This window comes from Rhinolophus hipposideros (assembly GCF_964194185.1).
Source record: "Rhinolophus hipposideros genome assembly, chromosome: 3".
In the NCBI taxonomy this organism is placed as follows: domain Eukaryota; kingdom Metazoa; phylum Chordata; class Mammalia; order Chiroptera; family Rhinolophidae; genus Rhinolophus; species Rhinolophus hipposideros.
The window spans coordinates 29,864,668-29,891,369 of NC_138049.1; the positions used below are offsets into that span (position 1 = coordinate 29,864,668).

At 38.2% G+C, this 26,702-nt stretch overlaps 1 protein-coding gene across 24 annotated transcripts in view; it reads left to right on the forward strand.

Annotated features, from left to right (window-relative positions):
- The window catches only part of EPB41L2 (erythrocyte membrane protein band 4.1 like 2), a 206,579-nt gene that overhangs the window by 43,067 nt on the left and 136,810 nt on the right, over window positions 1-26,702 (forward strand). For 2 of the 24 annotated variants that reach the window (XM_081031846.1, XM_081031849.1), the window contains exon 1: window positions 15,265-15,373. The exons of 17 other annotated variants lie outside the window; for them this stretch is intronic. The gene's annotated coding sequence lies outside the window, so the exon portion shown is untranslated. Of the gene's footprint in view, window positions 1-4,310; window positions 4,357-15,212; window positions 15,374-22,236; window positions 22,369-26,702 lie in introns of those variants that run through there. 5 more of the 24 variants (XM_081031858.1, XM_081031850.1, XM_081031836.1 and 2 more) reach the window with 5 other exon arrangements.

The window sequence follows — 26,702 nt, forward strand, 5'->3', positions numbered from 1 at the left end:
AATGATAAGCAATTCACAGAATTGGAAACCGAAATGGCCAGTTAACATATGATTCTCACTAATTGTTGGGAAATGCAAGTTAAAACAGACTTTTCTATAAGCACTATAACATGAGTGTAAAAATACCGTGTTGGGGAAGATGTAGAGAAATTGTTGTTATCATTTACTGTTGGTGAGACTATAAATGGGTACAACCATCCTAAAGAGCATTTTGGCAATATCAAGTAAAATTGACCATGCCATACTAGCCAGCATTCCACTAGGTATATAGTCTAGAGATTCCTGCACCTCTGAACAGAGACATGGAAAGAGTGGTCATTGAGATGTTTATAATAGTAAAATAGTGGAAGCAACCTATCCTTCAATGGGAAAAAGAAAGTTTATTTTATTTTATGATGGAGTACTATATAGGAGTTAAAAAGATGACCTACATATATGAACTACATAGAGTACATATATGAGCATATATGAGAGTACATATATGAAATAACAGAAAACATTTGAACTAAAAATGCAAAGACTATGAATGTGGTGATAATATTTATATTAAAATATGAAAGCAATATAGAAACTATGCAAAAAAGTCACTTTGGCAGCCACTGAGAAATATACAAACCTTGGCAAATATTTTGTACTCATCAGTGAATTTTCTGGAAGCCTAAAAATTGGTTTTTAAAATCTAGTCAGTGTTAATTCATTGTCTGTTCCTTGACCAATGGTATAAGGTCAAATTTTTCAATGCTTTGCAAAACGTATTCATGTATATTTTCACTTAATTATTTTAATTATTTTTTGAGATAATAGGCAGGCAGGATTTTTATTCTTATTCATGGCAGTAGTTGGACTTTCCTATTTCCTAGCCGGTGGTTGGACTTAACTTTTTGATTTCTAATTGAGTTCTTTTTATAATAGTTTTGTAGTTTTTTCAATGCATTTTAATATCTAGATATATACTTTATGCAGCAGAACAAGTAATATTTTAAATATAGGTATAGTGACTAATTTGAGTAATCTCATGGTGAGTTTTTTTTTTTTAAGTAAATAATGGCTTGCTGATTTATTGCCTTTTTTAAAGAGGGGTGAATGCAGTTCTTAAACCTTAAATCTTAGTTCTTAAGCCTTAATATGCACAAGAATCATCAGGAAATTTACGAAAAACAAGTACAGCTTCAATGACCTCTTCCAGCCTCAGAATTTTGTCCATTTTCTTTCCACTACTAAGTTGGTTTCTTTAGGGCTGTGAGCTTTTCTCATTCTTTTTAGTATTCTCCACAGTGAACAGACAGTCTGGGGTGTGTGTGTGTGTGTGTGTGTGTGTGTGTGTGTGTGTGAATAAATGTTTGCAGGATGAATTCAGGAAGAACTTTCCAGAGCTTATGGGTCCTGGAAAAACACTTTAAAAAAAAAGATATGTGCTGAAATTGGTTTTCAGTTAACCTGTTAAGCGTGTTTTTAGACAATCCTTTCACTCGTAAGATTATTTCAAAACATGATTATAAAATTACAGGCAAGGATTTTACTGGAAAAAATATAACAGAAAATAAGAGTAAACAGAAAGATCACATTATTTTGCAGAAGTATGCCAAGCCAATGGAAGTTACCAGTTTTCTTCTGAGAGAAGTTGTTCTCCAGCATAAGCCATTGCGAATTGTTCACCCCATTGGCAGCAACACAGAAAACTGCCCTTTTCACCCTTTCCAGCACACAAATGTAGACAGTTCATAGCTGGAACCTATCTTCGAGAAACTGCTGGCTTTATTGAAGCCAAATGTGTAGAGGTTTTCATTTAGACACATGAAGGGCCTTCAGTGCTCTTGCCATATATAAAGTAAACCACACAGAGATGCTTAAAAAAATACAAACAAGCAAACAAAACTCCCTCCACTTACTGTGCGTAAATACAGATGCAAACCTAACCTAATTAGTAATAAATACATCTCTGTCTTGTGCACTCTTTATCCCTCTCAGTGTCAGCTGTGTGCTTTTTAATATAGTGACCACACAGTAAATCCTAATTGAATATGGGGTGGAGACGGGATCAGAACTGACAGAAATCAATGACTGATTCCTCATTTTTCATCTCTTGCTGTTTAGAAAAGTCCAGTTGTATTTTAAGATGGATTTTCTAATGGTGTGAGAAATTAAAAATTAATATAAGACCTGGAATTGTATTATATTATATTATATTATATTACATTATATTATACTTGGTCATGTATTATATTATATTATACCTAGTCTTATAGTAAAATAAGACTGGGTCTTATATTAATTTTTGCTCCAAAAGATTCATTAGAGCTGATTGTCCGGCTAGGTCTTATTTTCGGGGAAACACAGTAGTAAAGAAATTCCTTAAATGCCCATTTAGCTTGAAGCTGAAGCAGACTTTCCCAGGCTGCACTTTTCTAACATGGGCCAGAAAACCCATGTGTTTGAACAGTGAACTTGAGTACTTTGATTTCTCGTGCCAGACCTCTGGATAACCTTGGGCAGCTGTTCTGTTGTTGTTTACTTATTCCAAAGTAAGTTGTGTGAAGATGTGGACAGCTAACTTAAGAAAATGCTTTTACTTCTTTGCTGATTGTCTTACAGGCTATTTCATGCTGGTGTTGAATAGCACACAAGACTACCTCAGACCCACAGGGTAAATAAATCTCCAAAAAGGAAGCTATTTCTGCTCCTTTTATACTTTCTCATAAATATTAACAATTAGATGTACTTTGAAGATGCCGATGAGCTGTTAAACAATAATGTGAAATCTCTTTGATATTCTGTTTTGTGTATGGAGATGAAAGATGGTCTGTTTATTGTCAGTTAAAGCAAGTAATGAATGAAAGCATGTTTGCAGTTAGTGTGTGCTCCATGTGTAGTTTATCTGTTTACATTGGAAAGATTACCTGTAATAACAAGGTGTGCCATGTGGGCTTAGATACAGGCAAGCCAGGTCTCTACCTACAAGACACATAAGAATTTTCCTTTGAATTTCTAATTTGGAGCCTTTGATTTGCCTTCCATGTTTCTTCCCAGTATCGTCTGCTGGATTTATTTGCTGGAATAATTCAGTATACCTTTGGAAAACAGTTCTGAAGTTGAACATATTTTAAATTAGTGTTAATATTGGACTCTGAAAAATATTCTTTTGATTATCTTTTATTAAATCAAAGTAATGATATATATAGTTGCATGGAGGTCCCTTTGCGTATCATTTTTGTCTGTGTGGTTTTAAGACTGTTTCTGGTATTGTACCGTTTTGAAAAACTTGCCTTTGCATCATTATTGGAACTTGTTTGAGGTTGCAAGTCATTTTTGGAGACAGAAAAATGTTCCCTGGAAAACACTGGGCTGGTTTTCTTTTTCAGTCTAACTGTGAGCTTGATCCACCAGATTGAGTTTTGGCATTTGGCTATCTCAAGGCAGGGTAGTGTCCAGTGTTGTTCCGTGAGTCACTGCAAATGCCTTTTTGCCATTTGTGTTTTAGATTTAAAAAAAAAAAAATAAATGGCCTGTCTGTAAAATTTTAAGCCAAATGGGGATGCTAAGGAATTCCTGGTTTTCAAAGGCTCTTTTAAATTGTGCATTTAAAAGGCAATTTTGGCTTTATTTTTAGAAAATAAATATGTTGCAGCAGAGTAAATTACCATCTCCTGCCCCTCTGCTTAAATTATTGAAGGAGAAAAATGGAGACTGATTTTGTATGTCTGAATAAAAAGCCGACAGGGGGGAACTTCAACTCATCTGTGTGAATACCCTCACCCAGATATGTGATCCTTACTATTCTAGGAAAACCCCTGATTCAAAAGGAAGGTTTGAGGTTGTTTTTTTTTTGTTGTTTGTTTGTTTTTTTAGTCAAAAGGCAGATGTACCTATTTTAACCACTTATTTGAAACAGAGCAAGTTGAGCACAGTGAGACGTTAAGGGCAGCTAAGTGTCAGGAAATGGCTTCATGTGTTGCCTCTTGCATCCTGGACGATTTGGATAAAACAGAAACAGCTGTGATGCCAAATGCCCTATAAATTTCCAATGCTGGCTGAAAGTGTGGTGTAGCACACTTTATGAGCGATTTAATAGAGAGCTATGCCCATGGGTCTTTGGTGACTTGCTTTCAGTTTTCTTCACAAAAATGCAAAATATTTGGGGCCCCTTCGTGTTACTAAATGAAAAATCATGTGCGTTGGCTCCATAAAGCAGGTAGCCTTGAGACATGGGCCTGCCTAGAAACTGACTACATTTTTGTGGGAGAGCGGGTGACAAGGGCAGTTTCCTGTGTCGCTGCCAAAAGGTCTGAACAATTTGTAGTAGCTTGTGGCTAGAAAACAACTTCTGTGAGGCAAAACAGCCACTGCAAACTGGTCTGGGTATGTGTGAGAAAATGCTCTTTTTTTCCTATTCGATTGTGAGACTTTATAGAAAATTCATATGGTGAAAATTTTAAACTCAATTGCTTAAATTTGTGTTTTGGTTGATTTGGGTAAAAACCTGGGTAATACATATATCTGGAGTTAGTAAAAGAGGTTCATAATGCGATATTTAGAAAAAGGGCAGCATTTATATTTTGCCATTATTGGAACCAGGGATTTGGATAGCAATCCATTTTTCTCTTGCTTTGGAAAGTGCAGTTAAATTTCGGCAACTAAGGCATGTATTTTTATAGGGATTTTTTTTTTCTGTTAAGTTATTAGAAATGTATGTTCATCTTAGTTCACTTGGGCATTGTGTTCCATTTTGTATTAGATGTATGTGTATAAAATCTATGTGTAACTACTGGTAATTGCCACTTCATAGTACTTACAGTGACCGGGCTCCAGGCTGAGGTCCTTAGGTTGCCTATGCTGTTTACTTCTCTGGATGAGGGAGACAGCTTAGAGAATGTGGTATCATGGCTAGATGATGGTTGGAACCAGGATTTGGAGTTTTGTCCGTGTGTTGCTAATTATTTCAAAATAGTTACTCCTTCAGGTGTTCATTTTGGAAAATGAAAATCTGTTAAAGATTTTTTCTTTTTTTTTTTTTTTGTAGAATGGGCTTGGATATGTGGAATGAAGGTACACTTGGCTTGATTTAGTGTTAATGTTATCACTAAGCTCTTTTCCAATCGTGGCTTTCACCACACCTGAGCTTCTGTGTCATCATTTAATCTAAGCTTGTAGTCTGAGCCAGCAGTTACCACGGTATACACACAAGCATGTTACTTAAATGCTCCAGACTTTTACTTTTCTGGCTTTAATTTTGATCTTTCTCTTCTGTTGGGGATATCTATTAGCTTTTCATTAAAAAACCGGTGATAGCTGTTAAGACATAACTTTTTTCTTAATATTTTGCTCTGTTCATCAACATCAGTTTTTTTCTTGTTGTCTGTTCAGTATGTAGCCTCATGTTCATACTCTCTTTACTCTAAAGGGCTTGTAGCCTTCGCATATTCTGGACTATAATCTGCCTATTTGCTGGCATATTGATTTCAATCTAGATTTCTCAACTGAATCAGTTGTGTGTGTAACCCTTTCCAGGGACAACTAAAGTTTTAAAGTGATTGAAATGCCCCTTGAACAAAGTTCTGCAGTGATTCCCGGTGGCAGCACTCCTACAGCACATTGAATCCTGGGCTTGACCTTTTATTGCCTCCTTGCGCAGAGAGGTTCCTTAGCCTTCTCATCAGCTGGCCCTTGAATTTCAAGACTCAGCTTCATTTTGCTCTGGGGTTTATTCTCTTATATGCATTGGTGTCACCGTTAGTGGTCTGGGGTAGAATAAATGCCAACTCTCTAATGTGTGTGTTTTGTTTTTCTGTTGAATTACATGAAAGCATTTATTAGACACTTTGATTCAAAATAGAGATAATTATGGGAAAAGCTGTTTCTTTCAGCAAAAGGCCCACTAGCAGGGCACCAGTGCTTATCACTGTGGCCATGCCATTGGACTTGTCCCTTGCAAATTGAACATGCCTGATTACACAGGTGTTTGCATGGTTGAACAAATTATACTTGGACAATAAACTGTTATTATGCCTGCCAGTGATTATAGAGGGAAGGCAGAATTGTACATGATCTACTTTGGTAAGAGAGTTAAAGAAAATATTACCAAACATTTACATAAGAGAAGAGAAAACAAAAACACTTTTCTTTGAGAGTAAATACACTTTTTCTTTTATTCTTTAATAGTGAAATGTCTTTAAGCTTATTAATATTGGAAGTCAGCCTTGTACTGGGCAGTTTTTTTCTTTTTAAATGAATGGCTAGTAACTTTTTATAACATTGAGTTTGTTAAACTTTATCAGTTTTTCCTTATTATAGGATAGTGGCAGGTAGATTGTGGCTGAGACTATGGCAAAATTCAATTTCCAGTGTCATGTTTTTTGTCTGTAATTATTTTTTTGCTTCACAAACAGGTGTGAAATCTATGTCCAGGAGAGTGGGGCTGTGGGTTGACTAGGGAACTGTCATAGGATTTCTGGAGATCTCTGAGAGTCCAGTTAATGTTAGTGGCTGTGAATTCACACTGAGAAAAGTTATTGTATTTTTGTTTCGTTTAATGGATGCAAGTCTGAAGTAAGGCCAGAGTTAGATGGAACCATAGAGCACCGAGAATGTGATGGAAGAGAGAGGGGCTGGGAGTTAAGAGTATAATGGTAGCCTATGGAAGCCAAGCTGCTGAAGGAGGGTAATGAAGACAGAGCAGTTGGAAAATGGTAGGCCACGGGCTGCTTAGTGCCAAAGACTTGTTCAAGTCGAGGTTCAAGAGGGACTGGGCTGGAAAAATAAAAGATAATCAGAGATTGGGATGCATGAAATTGAGATAATGGTAGGATTATAAGTCTAGGGCAGGATTTCATAAGAAATCATTTTAGAAGACTATAACTAGTACTTAGAAAATGAATAGAATAAACAACATGAGCGTCAGGGCTTTATCTAGCCTATACAGAACTTCAAAAAAATTTTTTTTAATGTTTATTAAATTTATTGGGGTGACATTGGTCAGTAAAATTATATAGGTTTCAAGTGTACATTTCTATAATACGTCATCTGTATATTGCATTGTGTGCTTACCACCCAGAATCAGCTCTCCTTCTATCACCATATATTTGACCTCCTTTACCCTCTTCTACCTCCCCCTTCCTTAACCTTTGGTACCCACTAGACTTGTTTGTGTCTATGTTTGTTTGTTTGTTGCTTTCAGTATGAAAAAAAGAATGCTTCCCTTTTGGGAAAAGTTTTCAATGATGAATAATTACCCCTCAGATAAACCTAATTGGCTGCCATACTGCCACTGCACAAAACTTTGCGAGAGGAAAGAAAAAGGGGAGTGGGAAGAAAGAGGTGGCCCCTTTTCCAACTGAGGCAGTCCTGCAGGGAGAAGGCTCACTGAGTGGAGAGGTTGGGGCTGCATTTAGTAGAAACTGCCTAGGCTTAGGCTTTAGTCCTGATCAGAGTGAATTACATGTTTGAAAACTTTGTTTCCATTTAAACTGGGTGTATTTATTATATTTGTGAATTGGGTTGGGATGTAAATATTTCACTCTGGGTCACAGTTGGAAAAATTTAAATGCCAGTGCTTGGGGTATGACCATGGGAATGGGTAACTGAGATGGTGAGGAGGGCAGGATGATGAGGGTTTGCTTTTTAAGCAGGAAAACACACACACACACACACACACTTCTCTGCTCTGTGCCTTGTAGAAAGGAGTAAGAATATGGTAACAATGATTTTGATTTGGGATCCATTATATATGTGAAGGTTTGAGATTCAGTTCCCCTCTTCCCTAGTAAAGACTTGAAACATTGTGGGGTGGTGGAGAAAAGTATGGCCCAGATACTGGTTGAGTTCCTGGCTCAACACCAGATCTCTGCAGCTTCACTGTCCGACTGAAGGAAATAGTTGGGAACAATGCCAGAGTCTGGGTCATTGCTAAGATCCTGTGATTCTGGAAAAGCTGGGCAGCGAGGAAAGGGGACTTTTCATGTGATTTGGGTCATAGGAGGGGAGCTTTCTGCAACTTAGACGGTTATGAGTTGATCACAAAATACATAATCAGCAGTAGAAAATTGAAAATTAAGTTTTAGAGGGTTGTGACGGTAGCAAAGCTCCGAAAGATCAAGTAGACACAGTCTCGGGAATTGCCAGATATTAGTTCTAGCTTCTTCTTTCTTTTGCTGTTTTGATGATTTTTTAAAAAACTAAAACATTAGTATTAGCATCTGAGTATGATTTTGGCTTTGCCTTTAGAATGTAAGTAAAAATGTACAAATATACTGTATCTGGTCCAATTTCAAGTTATGTGTAGTAAAATCTCTATAATAAATTGCAAGACCTTGTGTTGCTTTCTAGACTGAACTTGGGAGATGGAGAATCTAGTTTCCCTTCATACTGGACCGTAGCAGTCAGGTAGGTATTGGTCGTGGGATTCAGGAGGCTACATTCTATGACTCTTAAAAAGGGAGGGAAAGGTGACCTGGGCTTTGTGAAGTGGTGTTAGGAGATTTGGGGGGAGCCCATGTTCTTGTAGTCCTTGATCTCCAGTCTCCAAGTGTTCGCACCCAACCCCTTGTCGGGTACTCCGTCTCTGGGGGTGAGGTAGGGGTTCATCATTGGGCTGTTTAGTATGAATGTTTAGTATGCAAAGAGGGTTATCTCCAACCGTATTTCCCTGAAAATAAGACCAGGTCTTATATTAATTTTTGCTCCAAAAGTGTGTTAGGGCTTATTTTCAGGGGATGTCTTAGTTTTTCATGTACAACAATCTAGATTTATTCATTTGTTTATATACAAAAATCTACATTTATTTAAATACAGTCATTTCATCTTCTTCTGGAACATTGTCATAAATTTCCAAACCCCAAATTCGGGCTTGAATTTCTTGCGACCCCATTTCCTGTAGAACCATTGGCCCCAGTCTTTCATGTCCAGCAATAGAGCTCTCCTTAAATGAACACTTCTCGTCCATGTAGCTGCTCGTAGTGCATTGGCAACACAGCTGTCAAATGACTTTTTTTTCCCGTGAATTCTTCACCCAAGTCACGACCTTTTGCAGGCTAGGCTTCACAAAGTTTCTACGCTGATTTCTCTCCATTCTATTTTCAATGTAGTCATTGATTTCTATGCCCAGATGGTCCTCGAATGGCTTATTTGTTGTAATATCAAGAGTCTGGAGATAGGCAGTCATTCCTGTGAGAATCATTATTTGATCTATTCTTTTCTCTGTTAGGAAGTTCTTCATGTCTTTAGGGCAGTGAGTGCTGGCTGAATCCCAGACTAGCAGACCTTTTTGGACACCTCTCAAAACAAGTGGCAGCATTAAATCGTCCCACTTCCTTATAACTGCTTGTGTGCACCAGGCTTTTTCGGTTTCAAGAACATAAATGCCTGAAACACGTCCAACCTTATCTTTCTTGCCCTTAGTGATGATTAGATGTGGGGCTTTCTTTCCATCCAGACAAATTGTTAAAATACAGGTAACACGTTCACTTTTGTAACCAGTGGAGGGAATGTAGATTGACAAGGCACCCCTCTGATCAATTGTCATTTGAGATCCTTGGCCCATAAACACTTCAGTTTCATCCATAGCAATCTTGTTGGACAGTTGGTATTCAGAAAAGTCGATGCCATCAACAAAGGACTTGAATGCAAGTGCACGTTTAATAACTTCAGTATCTTCCAGCTTGAACGGTATTGTCAGTCTTAGAGACAGTTCATATCGCTGAAGGAAGCCATCCAGCCAGTGTTGCAATGTTTTGAATTCTTCTGGGGATATTTCTAACTGTGGTGCCATTGCAAGGGCAAATGCTTGAATATCAGCCCTGAGCACAACCAAAGCCTTTGCTCCCCTGTCAGCAATCCATTCACAGATGATGTCTTCCAGCTCAAGAAATAATGGTTGCCGACCTGATTCACACTTGCGCTTCTCAGCATTTCCCTCATCTACTGGTTAACTGAGGTTATTGTACTATGCTCGCCATTTTCGGACTATTCAGAGATACAACTTCTCTTTGCAGAAAGCCGTAACATTCTTACCCTGAGAGTCCTCCACGATTCCTTTCTTGTACTCGACGGAATAGCTCTTTCTTTTTGCACTCATCTTGTCTGGGGGTCAAAATATTTTCTTTAAATCTACTATTAAATCAAGTGTTAATTGAAAACTTACGAGACAGTATTGGCAACAAAAATGATGACAGTTAAGAATGACGATCCATACAAAAGTGACGAAAAATTGCAGGCACCAAAATTCAGAAAAAGTTTATTCTTTATTTCACATGAGTGCATGAAGTACATTCGTTACAACACACAACGTGTTGAATTATGAAGATTCATGTTAGACACAACCATGTTTGTTCATTATCAAGTGCGCACATTATTCGTGCATTGTGTCTGTACTCCGATTGGTCATTCGGCAATAAGTCTCGAGTTTATCTGTTTACATAGGCGTTTACCTCTTGTCCAAAGGCACCCGCGTGGGTATTTACAAATACTTAATTATAATTTATATTATCATTTAAGTATTAATGTCAATAAGATTTATTTATATTTAATTATATATTAATATTATTATTTTATAATTCAATTGTCCATCGTGTGTTGCAAGGGACATACTAAATGCGTCTGTTGGGCTGAGGATCTTAACTGGAGCTTATTTTGGGGGTAGGGCTTATATTACGAGCATCTTAAAAATTATGGTAGGGCTTATTTTAGGGTTAGGGGTTATTTTCATGGAAATATGGTAACTCATTCCTCCAGGGAGCACACGGATTTTAATTGAAACTCCTATTGTATGTCTTCCTTAGAAATGTTGAAATTTATGGTTAAATTTTCAAATACTTTCAGATGCATTATGGATTAATTGAACCTTCTTAACTATGCTTGGGGAAATTAGTACCCCCTTTGTGACTGTTTCTGTGGGGAAAAATAATACTAGCTGTCATGCAGGGACTCAGCTCCTGCTCCCCGCATAAGAACGCAGGACATGGTGAGGCCAAAAAGGAACACCCACGGAGCTATAAGTAGGGGAGTCACACCACTAGAGTCTCACTGACGGCTAGGTTGGAGACACAGGAAGCAGGAGCCACATGATGCGCAAACCGCCGCCCGCTTCTCTGCCAACCAACCAACCCCCTACGCCACGGCAGTTACATCAGTGGCTAATGGCTAACTGGTTACAGCTGACGGCCACCCAGCCACAGTGGATGGCCATCTACTACCCGAGCCAGCACCTTTCCACGTGAGGTCGAGAGCCTGGAAACTGCTCTCCTGGCTCTGTCCCCACACTAGCTAACATTTCTTTAGTGTTTACTTTGATTTTATCTGTGAGCATAGCCAAGCAGTCTGTTTTCGTAGCGACATCTTACAGAACGAGAGTTGAGGCTCACGTCCCTAGCCTCATTTTTATCCTCATTCCCGCATTGTGCCCACTCCTCACCCCAAAAGTCCTCACTTACTATAATTTTTTCTTTCTTTTTGTCAAGTCAGTGACTCCCTATCAGGCCTATCATGGGTAGGGAACTGCCTGTAGGCAGGCGTGCAGTCAGTCCTGCTCAGGCCTGCAGATATTAAATAAAGGTTAGAATAGCTAAGTACCGGCCACGGACGGTCTTTGATGCTGTGCTCTACAAAATGTGTAAAGGTGAAAAGTTGGCTGTACAGGGCTTCCTAAGTAGAGCATAGTCAAGTGTGACTGTGAGGTTTTTCTAGGGCCAGGAAGGACTGTGTTTTTATGTTAAATAGCCTTGGCTGGGCTCAGGGATTCTAGCCACAGCTGCATTCCAGAGACAGTTGAGAGCCCTGACTGGTAATGACATCACCTCCACAGGTGCCCAATCATTTCTTCCCCATTTAGCCTGCCCTTGGCTTTTTCTTTACTTTTTTTTTTTCTTTTTTAAAGGATGTCTAACTACTGCTGTGAGGTTTTGTTGTGAAAATAAGTATGAAATCCAATTCTGGGTGTGTGAGTAGAGGTAGGGAGATGAAAATACAGTGCTTTTTAAAAAACACACTGTCCCAGAAATTCCAGTTTTAGGTTACCTGTGTTCACTCCCAAGAGATTTTTATGGGGGCGGGGTGAGGAGGGAGGAGAGAATTCAGACTAGATGAGAAAAGTAGCTGTGGGAAAACAAAGTTGAGGGGTTTCCTCCTTCTTGTACCTCCCCAGTTAAGTGGAGACTGCACTATAGTGTTTCTACGAGAACTCTGTTCTCCAGCCTGTTTTGTAGAGGCTGAAAGCTCTGATTCCAAATGTCAAGTTTGGATTCAAGGGGTTGGGTCTTTTTAATGATAAAGTTTAATGATAATGTTTGTCACACAAAATTTGGAATAGAGAGAAACAAAATAATAATAGCCAGCCTTATTCCCACTTTCAGACATACTCATTGTTAATATTTTTTTATCCTTCCTTGTACCCTACGTTTATAGCTTATAGAATAAACACGTCAGTAAGTTACAATACATTTCACAAAGTAGGACGCATACTATACGTTTGCTTTAGATGTCCATTTTCATTCACGTTGTGTAATTTGCCATGCTAAGTAATCTTTTTAAATGTAGAGTTTTAGAACTGTGAGGTGCTTTAAGAGATAATTAATTCACCTTGTTTTTTATGATGAGGATCTTAAGTAGAGTGAAGTTAAATGATGTGCTCAAATTTATTATTACTTTCAGAGCTGGAATTAGAACTGGCTTCATCATTCTAGTAAACTTTTAACTGTATGTCGTGCAGGAGACCCTGCTGGCTGTGCCATTTGTCATGCGGGGCGGCCTGCGGGGGGTCTCAGCTTCTGCTCATAAGAACGCAGGATGTGGCTAGGCCAAAAAGGAACACCCACGGAGCCATAGGTAGGGGAGTCATACCACTATAGTCTCACTGGAGGCTGGAGTCACAGGATGTGCAACCAGCCCTCACTTCTCTGCCTGCCAACCAACCAACTCCCCAACCAGCAGTTATATCAGGGGCTAATTGGCTAACCAGCCACAGTCGACGGCCATCTACTACCTGAGCCAGCACCTTTCCACGTGAGGTCGAGAGCCTGGAAACTCTGTCCCCACACTATACCATTCTGTCCCCACACTATACCACTCTGTCCCCACACTATACCGCACTATACCATTCTACCTGTTTTACTTTATTTACTGAGGAGAATTTGTGAATTATTATTGTCTAGGATAAATTAGAGCTCATTGCTTCTGAGAGTTAAATCTCTCTAACTATGTATGAAAAAAAGTGAAACATTGAGACTACCCAAACATACCTGCGTAGTCAAATTCATTTGCCCCAAGTGATATGGAGAGGTTGGAAAACCATTGTGATATGGCTGGGTTGCTGCTATTTTAGGGTTATTTGATGTGAGCTTGAAAAGAGTGGAGATTAAAAATGCATGTTTTACATATAGCATAAGCATATTTGAAGTTTTTGTTTTCTGCCATGTGCAAACCAATAAATCACAAAACTTTTTAGTGGTTTTGCCAAACTTAATTATCATCTCATATGCCAAATTTCTTCTTCTCTGCAATATATTTGGCATATTTTGCTGAATTCCTGTAGGAATTCTTAGCTGTGTAATTCCTCTGGCAATTACACAGTTTTATGGCATTTCTTCTACTGTTGTCTTGAAATTTGTGGTTTATGAATGTTGACTTTCCATGGGGTTGTGTGTGTTAGCTGTCTCTATTATCAGCTCCTCAAGGACGAGGATGTTGTGTTGTCATTCTCCTGCCTTTCTTTCTGCTTCTCTCCCCGTCGACTTTGCTTAGCGTATTAGTAGCAGAAGCCCTTGTGGGTCTCACTGTTGTTACTATGATTTGTTAAAAAGGTTCTGAGCACAGTTTGAGCAAATTAGGGAATGTGGCCTCTTCTCTCCTCTCCTGTGAATTGATAGTGGTGTTGGCACTGCACATCTAAGGAATCTCTCTGCAGAAAAAGCAAGTCTAGCATGATCTGCACATTTTTTTGTTTTGGTCAACAGGTAGTTAGATGTCCTTTTTGAGGAAGTGGTAGATTCAGTCAATGTACTGGAACATAGAGTCTCAGACTCACCCTCACCTCTGTTTGACCTTAGAAGAAAGGGTATAAAACAGCTGAAGTGACTTTGGTGAGATGGGAGGAATGTCTGGAAAATAGGTGATGGAGAATCATTTTTGTTTTTCTTGGAAAAATCCTGCAACAAGAAGTCTTCAATATATCAGATTATGCATCGTGAAGACTTACAGTTTTGTACATTTCTTGGCTTTCTGTATCTTGAGGGAAGAATTTAAGGTGGAATAATGGGAATGAAGAAATTTCAATGTTGAAAATCTGAAGAATAGGGAGTGGGGCAGAAAGGAAGTAACTTAATTGCCAGGATATATTTGTAGTTGGGGGAAGAAGGAAAGGGAGAAAGGATGAAAGACATCAAGAAATAAGGATACATAGCCAAATACTAGGGTGGAGACCAAATCTGAGTGTCATTTGGCAAAGTTGATTATACTTTTCGTTCTTTTCCAGCAGTTTTTCAAACGATCCTGGTGGGTGGGGAAACTCCACTAGAGATGACAGCTTAAGTGTTAGAGAAATATGACGGAGATAGCTAGAGTGACTAAAGTGGGTAGAAACAGAATTTTTTTTTTCCTGGCAGTGCTTTGTGTTTCTTACAATGCTGTAATTAATTTTTCTCTGGAGTTGTACCAGGAAGTTTGTCCAGTGTAATATAAAGAATATCTTTTGATCAACTGCTTGATTTTTTTCCGTGTCTTTCTACATGCTGCTGCCTTAGAATAGTCCCATTTCCCAACTTGTTAACTATGGAAAAGTGTCAGGACATAGAAGATGTGATGCAAAAGGAAACTGATTCCAGGAGCGTGACAGAAACGCGGTCACACCACGTTATGGACCAAGTACACTTGTGTGTGAGCTCACATGTATGCTCTTTTCTCTTAAAACAGAAGTAAGTGTAAGTGCGATGTCCTTGTGCAGAAAGTTTTATGTATTTTTAGTGTGGTCTCATTTCTCTTGAGAGATCTTTTTAAAATTCCTTGTATTTAAGTCATAATGGATCTGCGTATTCTCTAGGCCGTTTGGAATCATTTTCCACCTGTTTCTATTTGGTTCTGCGAAAAGAATAAATAATTTGGGAATTAATTTTAAGATTGGGAAGGGAACTCTTACTTCCTAAAGATATTTATGTTTACTGTTGGCTTCTACTGCCAGTCACATTATTTCCTGACCCTGGGCTGGGCCACCTCTGACATAAGCGTTAGGAACTGAATTGTGTCAGCACTGCTACTTAAGGCGTTTATCCTAATCCAGGCGTCCTTGGATTTTGCGGTGCCAGTGAGCAAGGTGGTAGCAGTGATCGCAGACCTGGGCTGCAGGTAAAAGTTCTGAGGAGATCTGTGATTACCCAGTGATTCATTACCATTAAATGTGAGTTGGTATTTTTCGTTGGATGCTCTGTTTTGACCACATAGGGGTATGTGGTCAAAACATACCCCTATGGGGTAGCGGTGTCTATATGTTATTTACAATTCTGTTCTCCTAGAATAGAATTAATGTCTGTGGATTCTCTCTCACAGGGTGCTGTTATGCACCAAAAGTAAATAGTGGGTGGGGGCCCGTGAAGAACAAGCTGTAGAGCTGGTTAAGATATGGTCCAGATTTAGGTGTCTGGTGTTTTGGTTGGCCAGGTTTCCTGGAAGACAAGTTTATATTGTATTTATATAGATATAGCCTAAAATCTGTGTAACTGTTATGCAGTTATGTTTGATATTCTGGAAAGATAAAATAGTAAATTTCTTGTCTTATGCTGCAGTTCTCATAGCCACAGCTACTGTTTTCCTCGACAGGCACCACTTCACTTTTCCAGCTGGTCCTTGTCCCTGATTTCTGCTGTGATTTCTTTCTCAACTTGAGCAGTGAAAGGAAGAACATTCTCTGTATCCTTTGTGATAAATGCTGTGCCTGAAGGAGACATTGTAGTAATGCCTATCGTTAAAAAATAAATAAATAAAAGCAGCCACTATTCTACATTTTAATACTGTTTTCATACCTTTGGGGAATCGGAAGTTCAGCAGAGGGGAGGTGCATTGGGAAAAGAAGATACCAGGAGGAAGGTGTGTTTGGAAAAATGAGCTTGCATTTGAGAAAATGCGAAAGGGCGAATTCATTCAGGAACATGAGCTCATCACCTAGATGATTTTAACAAGTTTATGCAAATGAGAAATAACCTGGCAGATCTTTGCCAGGAGGTTAGGTTGCTGCCTTTTCTCAGGATATTCTAAAAAATTATCCCTTAGTCACTTAGCTCAGTTTAAAATTTCTTAAAGTCTCTAGTACCTGTAATAATAAAGAATGGAGTAACTTATTTTTTCAGGTCCCTCCCAGATCTACAATATATGATTCAAGAGGACTGTCTATCTCAAAATGTATTGTAGAACTTATTTCAGAGCTGTTTCTATTTTTTTTCTGGCTCTTTTTATCATTTAATACCTTTTTAAAGATAATGACCCTTTAGGTGAGTCTTAATCCATGAGAACCAATCATACAGGGTAAAGATAGCAAGTCCCACACTCCTTACATTTTCCTAATATGAATCTTAAAAAGATAGCATGAGATTTCTCCTAAATGTACCAAAATAACATTTGTTCTATTTGAGTGCTGTTTAATTTAATATTAGGCATGCTTTATTAAATCGTCAAGGTGATTATCTTGGATAATAGAAAAACAAGATTATGATGCCTAAAATTTTTTGGAAAAAATAGAAGATGTGCTGAGTTTTTTTTTTCTTAAAGGTGTTTTCTCATAACCTCTTTTCTTTCTGCCCAGGTGCACTAAGCGTAACTTTGTGCACAGGGGTGTGTTTTTTGCTGCTGAGGATACAGAGATGTGTAAGACAGACTTGTTTAGTAGAGTTGGTAAGATGGGAACCTGCGGCCTGTACAGTGCTGGGCTCTGGGAGACAGGTAGGGAGTGCTGTGGCCTCTGGAGCAGGGAAGGATGGCATTGACCAGGCCTGTACAGTGCTGGGCTCTGGGAGACAGGTAGGGAGTGCTGTGGCCTCTGGAGCAGGGAAGGATGGCATTGAGCTGTTTGGTCAGGTAGGCTGGTAACTGGATTTTGCCAGATGGTGGTTGTAATGATGGGCATGTTACTCTGCTGGCTGTTTTCTGAGAAGAGGTCGCAGGAGTGAGTCTGGAGACTCCAGTGGCTCTCTCTGCAGCCTCCCCTTACCCCCTTAACAATAGAATTCTTGATGGACATTGCTGAGCAGAAAGGCTAGAAAGGAGGGTCCGGCCAGAGCCTGGAGGACTCTGCATTTCAGGTGGAACAATGTCGGTTTTTTTCCTGCAGTTTTTGAGGTTTTCCAAACAGATGAATGATGGGATCAGAACTCTAGTTTAGGAAGATTAGTTGTGTGGTTATTCATAACAGGGCTAACAATTTATAAGGAAAAAATAGTTATGAGAAAAATTTACTTGTTGGCAACTTATTTATTGGTGTTACTTTAATTAGAATCTGTTGTTTGTAATTGTAACTGAAGTTTTTTCCTCACAATACAAAAGTCACATTATTTTTTTAGGGAACTGTCCACTGAAGGTAACTAAGTACATACACTTCAGATAAAAAGTGAGGGACAGTCAGCTTCAGGCCCTGATTATGATCTTTCTCCATCCGGTATGTTCAGATATTTGCTGTATTTTGTAATTAATCCTGGCTATTGGCATTCCCTTTCTCTCTTTTTATTTTCTTTTTTCTGAAGGCATTCCTAAGTCTTTCTCTTAACAGTGTTTTGAAAATGTTGTTTAGTTGAATAAGAGTGGGTATATCTAAATTTCCCCTGCACGTCCCTATTTATTAAGCTCCTAGCTCCATTTTAGTATACTATTTTAGGACAGTTCTTGCCCTGTTGTTGACAGTAGTTTGTCTTTAATCCTTGTGAACATTATTTGACCTTGATAGTTTTGAAATTTGAAGTGAAAGTGTCTTAGAAAGTCAGATTCATATAGCTAGTATGTGAAAGAGTTGGAGTTGAACACAGATATGCCTAATGCAGTGTTGTTTTAAGCCTTGGTTTCCTTATCTGTAAAATGGAGGCATTGAGAGTACATTTCTCATGGAGTGATCATGAGAAATTAAATGAAATAATATGTGTAGATTGCTCAGCATAATGCTTGTATAGGTTGCATATAAACTGTATTTTAAGCAACATGAGTTATAGAAGTGCAGTGTTTATGAATCTGAAAAACTTAGTTGATTCAAATGATAAGTATTTTTTATTTTTTTAGTTATAATTTTTCCTTTCAAATTTAATATTTGAAATTACCCAATTTTTAAAAACATTAAGCACTCTTAATTTTCTGTACTATAATGAGTGAAACTTGTGCCCTCAATAGTTTCTTTAAATTTTCCCTACAGGCTGTCATTCTACACGTTGAGTTCTGTTTTGTGTTAATTTTTACTGCTTCCCCCCCCCCCACTCCCCCCACCGAAATGCAATAGTCCTTTAGTGTCTTAGTGGAAACATTGTTCTCTTTGTTAGGGCTAAAGAAGTGCCTTTGTCATTCCTTGGAGACATTCTGCAGATGCCATTTTGCAGTTCTGAAAAATATGTCCCTGTCCTCCTTGTGCTGTGTTAAATTGTGCGTGTGTATGGCTTGGTATTTTAATGAAGTTGTAGTGAAAACTTGACAGGGATACTTGTCATATGATAACAAAACAAAGAAAGGCTCTCTTGATCATATGTAGATATGTGTTCCCTGTCTCTCCATAGCGCTGTGTGGTCCGAAAGTAAATCCCTCCTGCACTTAGATGTGCCCTCGATGTTGGATGCTTTTTGACTAACCTCATAGGAAACTGTTAAAAAACTTCTTCTGAGCAGGAACTCTTTTGTTCATGTGCATTGCTTTTTAAAGATCTCCTAATTTACATGTTCTTAATAGCATTTTAAGTGGCAAGTATACACTCTAATTTGCTAACTGGCTTTAATCCTTGTATTAAGAGGAGAAGTGGGGGCAAAAATCTGTTGGGAAATTACCCTGATAAAATCCAGGAAATTCCTTTCATTCTTTTAAATCCAGTTAAAATCTAACTTTAAAAAAAGGCCTCTGATGTAACAGGGCCTGAAAGCATGTGCTTCGAGTCCAATGATTTCTCGCACACAGTGCCAAGCTCAAAGAGAGGAGTCGTATGAATGTTCCTCTGTGTTTTAGGTAAATCTATACCACATGGCACGGTACCAGTGTATTGTAATTTTGCTGGGACTTAGTCATCCTGTTTTGTACTGCCTTTAAAACTGCTAAGCAGGAGTATAGAAATAAAGGGAGAAAACTTCACATTTTTTTTGTTTTAAAGGACTTGAATCTATTTACATTTTTTCTTAATTATAATAACAGCATGTTCAGGGAAGAAAACTTAACACAGAATAATGCAAATAAAGGAAAATTTCCCATTGACCACATTCAGGAACAACCACTGTTACCGTTTCTTTGCTGAGCATTTCCAGGCTTTTTATCTATGAATTATGTACACATGGGTTACAACAACAGCATTATCCTTTTAAACCTGCTTATTTTCCTTGGCAAAATGGCAACCGTGTGTCAGTAAATACTTAAGATAGTGGTGCTTAATTTTGGAAATGTTAATCCATAGGGCATTTATTCATTATATGGATTCACTTAAAAGTTCTCAATTAGTAGAAAGTGTATACATTTATTGCTTACAGATACATATGTCAGAAAGGGATAGGCTAATCATTTTGGATGTTTTCCAGGATCATAAAAGCATAACAAGTCAGTATTAGAACTTTTAAGGATCCTTTGAAACAAGTAAAGATCTTATCGCATAAGCCCTGGCAAGTCCTGGACAGCTGGCTCACTGGTTTCCAACAAGAGCTGATTCTCCTGTCATCAGGGGCAGAGGTACACAGGCATTACAGTGTTTGTATATGTCTAGCCATCAGCTGGGCTTGTTTTATATAATGATACCAAGCCCTCTGTCATGGCATTCAATCTGTTTCTTTTAAAGATGAATATACAATTGGTACAGGACAGATCCTGTTACAATAAACTCCAGGGCAGAAATAAACTCTTTCTTTATATAGCTATTCCTATATTTTTAGGGGTCTAAATGGGAGAAAACATTTGGATTGGTGGATGCTGGAGCCAGTCCTTTTTCAGAAGGGGAGAAAGTACCTCATTACTCTGGGATCTGATGGGTAGAGTATTTACTTGTTATGTATAGATAATAAGGCAGCAAAAACAAATTTCCTTATTTTGGTATAACTTGCTGTTTTGTTGGTCCATTCAGCATTTATTGAATTTAGATGTCCTAGTATGGTTAATACGGAATTTATAGGGGATAATGGGAGGAGATAAAAGAGGGATTGAGAAGGAGGATATGAGATAGTTCCAAATTATCGTGGAACCCTAACTGCTTGAATAGAATTAGTTAAAGTCGTTAGACTGAAGTTGTCTATGGCAGGAGGAAAAGATCAGGCAGATGGTGACAAAGAGCAAGTTAGGGGTGACAGCTAAGTTGGTTTATGAGTGCTCCATTTCCCCCGTTTGTCTGATGTGTATGCATGTACACACATCTCTGTGCATTTAAGTAAAATATATCACTGTGTATCAATGTGTGTGTATGCTTTCAGTGCATACAGGCATAGACCCTTGTCTGCCGGTCAGCTTTTACATGTACAGCTGTAGATACAGTCCTTTCCTCACCAAGGGCAGACCATACGAAGTCCTGTTGACGTACTGCATCTAGAGACAATGTCTGGTCCCATAGAACATGGTCTACAGGTGATGTTCATTCCTCTGGGTCCATTTCCCTCAGCCTCTATGTCAGTGGTCAGCCCCAACATTGAAGTTTCCCACAGCACAGTGCTCTCTTTTCACAGCCTTGGGATTTATGAATGTTTGTGTTTAATGTAAACTCACAAATAACTTGATTGGTCTTCCCCCATCCCAAGTTTGATTCTGGGTGCCCTGTGGCTTAAAAATTAGCAACAGAGCTATTATTGGGTTTGGTAATAAACTGCCTAGTTTTAGCCTTATACCTGGAAGTCTTGGGTTGGGTTTTTCCCCCCAAAACTGTAGACATGGGAAGTAGACAGTCTAGACAGGGGAGAGTCAGCATTAATAAGGACACGGAAGCATGAAGACTCATTTCGTTTTGAGGGGCTGGTATGACTGGAGTTCCGGGTGAGAGAGAGGAGGGATGGAAAGTAGAAGACAGGCTGGGACTCTGGATTGTAGCAGCCCGTGCTAAATGAAGGAGGTTAAAGAGGTGTTTTGTCTTTATTCTATAGGCTCTGCAGAGCCACTGGAAGCCTTTTAAAAACGATTATTGTTATTTTTTTGAAAGAAGAGACATTATTATAAATATCAATGCTTTAGAAATATTACATGTCAGGTTTTCTGGAGAATAACCTAATTTCCCAGTATAGCTGTTCTAGTGATTTTTAATGTCAGTAAAAGGAACCTGCCTCGGGAAGCCTCATTTTGTATTTCCTTTATTTATAACTTCTAGTGACATTTCCAACTCTAGCAATGCTTTTGTATTTCTGTCAGTAATAAACTGCCTATTTTTAGCCTTATACCTGAAAATCTTGGGTTGGTTTTTTATTTCTTGCTTTTGTATTTCTTGCTGTAAAATCTGATGCTAGGAATTTTCCTCTTTTGGTGGTATTTATTATAAAGGTGACTAGGCTCAAATATTTATTTAACTTAATTATAGTGGTAAATCTTGTTACTAATTAAGTGCATTGTGTTTACTACAGAATTTTAATATGGAGTTTGGGAATACTGATTTAAGGAAAGCTATCTTTGGTATTTGTTACTCTTTATTAGGCAAATTTGTACCCAGTCCTACTATGTGCCAGGCTGGGGAATTCAAACATGAATAAGAAGACTGAGCTGCTGATGAGTTTACAATAAAACAAACATACCAAGAATTCAAAAATGGTCACTTTAGCAGTATACATATGAGGTGTAATCAAACAATACTGTGAATGTTTAAATAAAAAAGATTTATTACAGTAAAAGACACGTTGCCATGAATCACCCTGAAAATACTCCCCCTCACTTTGGACACATTTATCCCATCGTTCTTGCCACTTTCTGAAGCAGTTCTGGAAGTCCTCTTTCGTGAGTGTCTTTAGTTGTGCTGTCGTGGCTGCTTCCATGTCCTGAATCATTTTGACTTTGGGGAAGAGCCAGGAGTCGCACGGTGCCAGATCTGATGAATAAGGTGGATGATGTTTTGTTTTTATTTGACAGAAATTGCCATATCGGAAGTGATGTGTGACATAGAACCTCTCCTCTGTGATCAAAAACTACAGTGAATGCTGCTGGCAAGTGCCATCCAATGGAAAGGCAGGGATCTTCATTATGGGAGGCGGCGTGTGGAACCTTAGTAACTGTGTATGACAAGTTTCAGTTTGTTTGGTGCAGTCAGTTGGGTGTGAGCTACGGTTAAGAGAAGGTGTGTTTTAAAGTGTGCTGTAAATCATGGATCACGAACAATGCATTAACATGAAGTGGGCAAAGGGTTTCATGCTCCATCATGACAATGCTCTGTCACATACCGCTTCTGGTACTGCAGTTTCTGTCAAATAAAAACATTATAGTGTGTGCTAACCAACCTTATTCACTGGATCTGGCACCGTGCGACTTCTGGTTCTTCCCCAAAGTTAAAATGACCATGAAAGGTAAATGTTTTGAATCATTTCAGGACACTGAGGCAGCCATAACAGTGCAATTAAAGACACAAAAGAGGACTTCCAGAACGGCTTTAGAAAGTGGCAAGAATGATGGGATAAGTGTGTTTGAAGCAGGAAGGGGGGGGGAGTATTTTGAGGGGGATTCATGGCAGTGTGTCTTTTACTATAATATTTTTTTTTTATTTAAACAATTTACATTACACCCAGTGTGTATAGAGAAAAGACAACAAAGTGGACCTGCATTGGAGAGGAAAGGAAAGGATTGCGAATGATGCCTGTACATTGTGATTTGTATGTGTGTGTTACGTTTGTAAATATACTAGTTGATGTATATGGTCCATTCAATCATCAAATGTTTCTTTTGACTACTTACTATATGCCAGGTACTATATTAGGCTGTGGGAGATATGGATATAACATTGCAGTCTTTATCCCTAGGACTCTGATTGTTCACATGGAGAGGCAGCCAGTTAATAGCGAAGAGGAGTTATGGGGACTGGGAATTGCCCTGCACAGCTGATAAATGAATTTTTCTTACTAATCTTTTTACTTAATATTTAACGGAATCTTACGGTGTATCAAGTGTGTGAGAAGGGGAATCCTTTTGTAAATCACCTCCTTAGTAGTTGCTTAAGAAAGATTTGTTGAATGAATGAGTGTATCTTTTATGTAAGACTAGATTTTTACAAACTGGTGTTAATTCACAAGAATATTTGCGTTAATTGCCACTGGCTGTTCTTTCATGGAAAGGATACTTTTCTTTCTTTCTTTTTAATTGAAATTTCCAGAAAGTATCACACTGTCCTAGGGTTTCTGTCCAAGCACTTTTCTGAAGCCAATGGGTGGGTGTATGTGTAGGTCCAAGAGAAACAAATTATAACCATGGATGTGAACTTTTCACACTCTTCTCAAAAGCTTGAAAAACTATTTTTCCTGACTTTTATTCCCCCCAAAGACTATCCCTTTCTAAAGAGGAATAAAACAAAGGTAATATGTTAAACATATATGGATCTTTATATTGTTCTCACCTTCCCTAGTAATTAGCAGGACCTCTCAAAATGTTCATCAAGACTTTTTGGCCGTAATTTCAAGCCTTAAATACTGGTAGATGTATTTATGTGATGAAGTTCAAAAAACATTGGACATTGCTCTTTTGAAGAGTATAGGCATTTTGGGAGTCAAGGAACAAAAATGTTATAGCATTAGATATAATAGCATCAGAAGGCAAGCAAAAAATACGGGTACTCAATATGAGCTTTCTATTTTATGAAACATAAATTAGATATGTTGAAAGTCTCTTAGCTTGAATTTATTAAATATGAATGTAATTAGGAAGAGGTGAAGTCTTGGTAAACTGTGAAGCTCCTGTAAACACATACTTTTTGTAACACACAGATTTCTTTAGCTTCCTCATATGACTGCCATCCTGTTTTGTTTGGGTGTGGAAGAGGTCACAGCCATGGAGATGCACGTTGCTAACCTGGTACAAGGGGGAAGAGGAAATAAGGCAGGAAAGGAGTGCTACAGCCATAAAATTGACATATTTTAGGTTCAGAGCCGCTGGTGTTTCCAGGTCATAGTCTGTGAACCAAGATTGTACAGTTTAGTAACTACAATGTACTTGTATAATTAGATTGTGAGCACCTTCAGGACATGTATTTATATACCCAAGCATAGTACATCAAGCACACTTATTTATAATATTATGAGTTCTTTTTCTAGATTTCCCTCCATTTCTTTCGCACCAAACAAAGCACCTCATTTCTGCTGTCTACAGCCATCTGTTTGCTTTGCCATCACAATTTATTATGTCTATCACCGTGTTTCCCTGAAAATAAGACCTACCCCGAAAATAAGCCCCAGTTAAGATCGTCAGCCAGACGGACGCATTTAGTAAGTTAAGACAATGTTCCAGAAGAAGATGACATGACTGTATTTGAATAAATGTAGATTATTGTACGTGGAAAAATAAGACATCCCGTGAAAATACGCCCTAATGTGTCTTTTGGACAAAAAGTAATATAAGACCCTGTCTTATTTTCGGGGAAACACGGTACTTTGTCATACCACTTTTTTTGTTCCCAGTCCTTATATTTAAAGTAGATTTCTTGTATACAACATAGAATTGGGACTTACTTTTTCACTCAGTCTGACAATGTCTGTGTTTTAATAGGTACATTTAGACCATTTTCACTTAATCTAATTATTGGTCTGGTTGGGCACCATCTTGCTATCTATATATATATATCTATATCTATCTATCCCATCTGTTGTTTCTTTTTCTTCTTTTCCAGTTTTTCTCTGATTCCAATTTATCCCCACTATTGATTTATTTCTTATTCCTCTTTGTTTTATTGTTCCAATCTAAAGTGAACTTATTAACTTGCCGCTAAAACCCCCTACTTCTTCCTTGTTAACAATTTCACTGAACAACTTTGCCAAACATACAGTTACTCTTGATCTTTGAGCGATTTCTTTATCTTTGCTTTCCTTTTCTCTCCCTTAACTCCCATGTGTCCTTGAATTCTTACCATTCTACTACTTGACTATTTCTTGAATTTATCCACTTTATTCCACTGATACCGTCCATGTTCAGATACTATAACCAGATACATCAAACTGAGCTCTTTCATGGTTCAATTTTAAATTTGATAGGTAAAGTTAAAAATAGCTGAAGAAAACACAGCCCCAACATTGACAAGGAAATGACAAACCATTTATATTTTTACTCTTGTCTCCTGAAAGTCAAAACAAGAAGTTTCATTATAACAGCAAGATTTTAAAAAAATTCTCCTTATTAATTTATGGATTTTTCTGATTCTTCCTCGTCATGGTATAGAACAACCCTCAGACTGTCCCTTTAACCTTAATCTCCTCCCCCGAAATAAACAATTCTCTCTCAGCTTCAACTTGAGTCTCTCCTTTGTTCTTTATGTATCTATTCTTTTCTTTTTTCCAGTAACTCTAGTAACTCAGCCCATTCCACAGTAAATCGGTCAGGCTGCTTTCAAAATTAAAATTATAAAGGCAGGATTCTCTTTTGGGGACAGAGAACAGAGACTGGCCTTCCATTTGTTAATGCTTTGTTTTAAACATTATACAGCTATCATTTCTTGTCTGATAGAATGACATGTATCTGATTTTTCTGTCGTTTTCTAGTTTGTAATCTGTTCTTCATATTGTAGTCAAAGTAGTAGTTTTAAAGTTTTTCAGTTTTGTGCTTAAAATCTTTTTATGGTGCTACTTTGCTTTTCAGAAGGGACCCAAACTTTTTAATGTATCTTTTACCTTATAAGTTTCATGCTGTTCGAGATTTTTAACTTACTAGTCATGTTTCCCTATTCACTGTGTGTGAGGGCTCTCTCATCTGCAGACTTTTCTACATGTTGCTAGGCATATTCTACTTTCAGGTCTCAGTTTATATATAGCTTCCTCAGGGTTGCCTTCTTTCAATGGTTCTCCCTTCCACTGTGTCCCCTCCTCCCTGTTTACCTTCTGTGTACTCTCTAAACAACTTCTTCCCTCCCCAACTGACTATTTGCCTTTCTCTTCCATCAGGTTATAAGCTCCACAGAGGATGTTATCACATCTGTGTTCACAATTGTCTGGCACTTAATGTGCCCTCGATAATTATTTAATGAGTGAATGAATGATGTGATATTGGGCTTCCTGTCCTTCATTCTTAGCACTTACCTCAAACTGCTGAGTTGGTTTGTAGCCAGTGTTCTTTTGGTGGATTAGCCTGATACTGGGATTTTCTTCCAAATATTTTCTCATTAAACACATGTACCTGCGTGAATAGGTAGATTCCATCTGCCATGTTTAGTTTTTATAGTACGTTGGAACTCTATTCTTGTTATGCAGACATTTATGCAGTTCTAGCCCCCTTTGGATGCCCTGCCAGACAAACCTACCCCAACTTTTTTTTTTTTTAAAGGAAATCCTGGCTTTTACAATACTTTTTCTCTGTTATTGCGTTACCCAAACTTTCAAGAATAGTCACTTTTTTTGGAATACGGTAGAAGATGAATAATG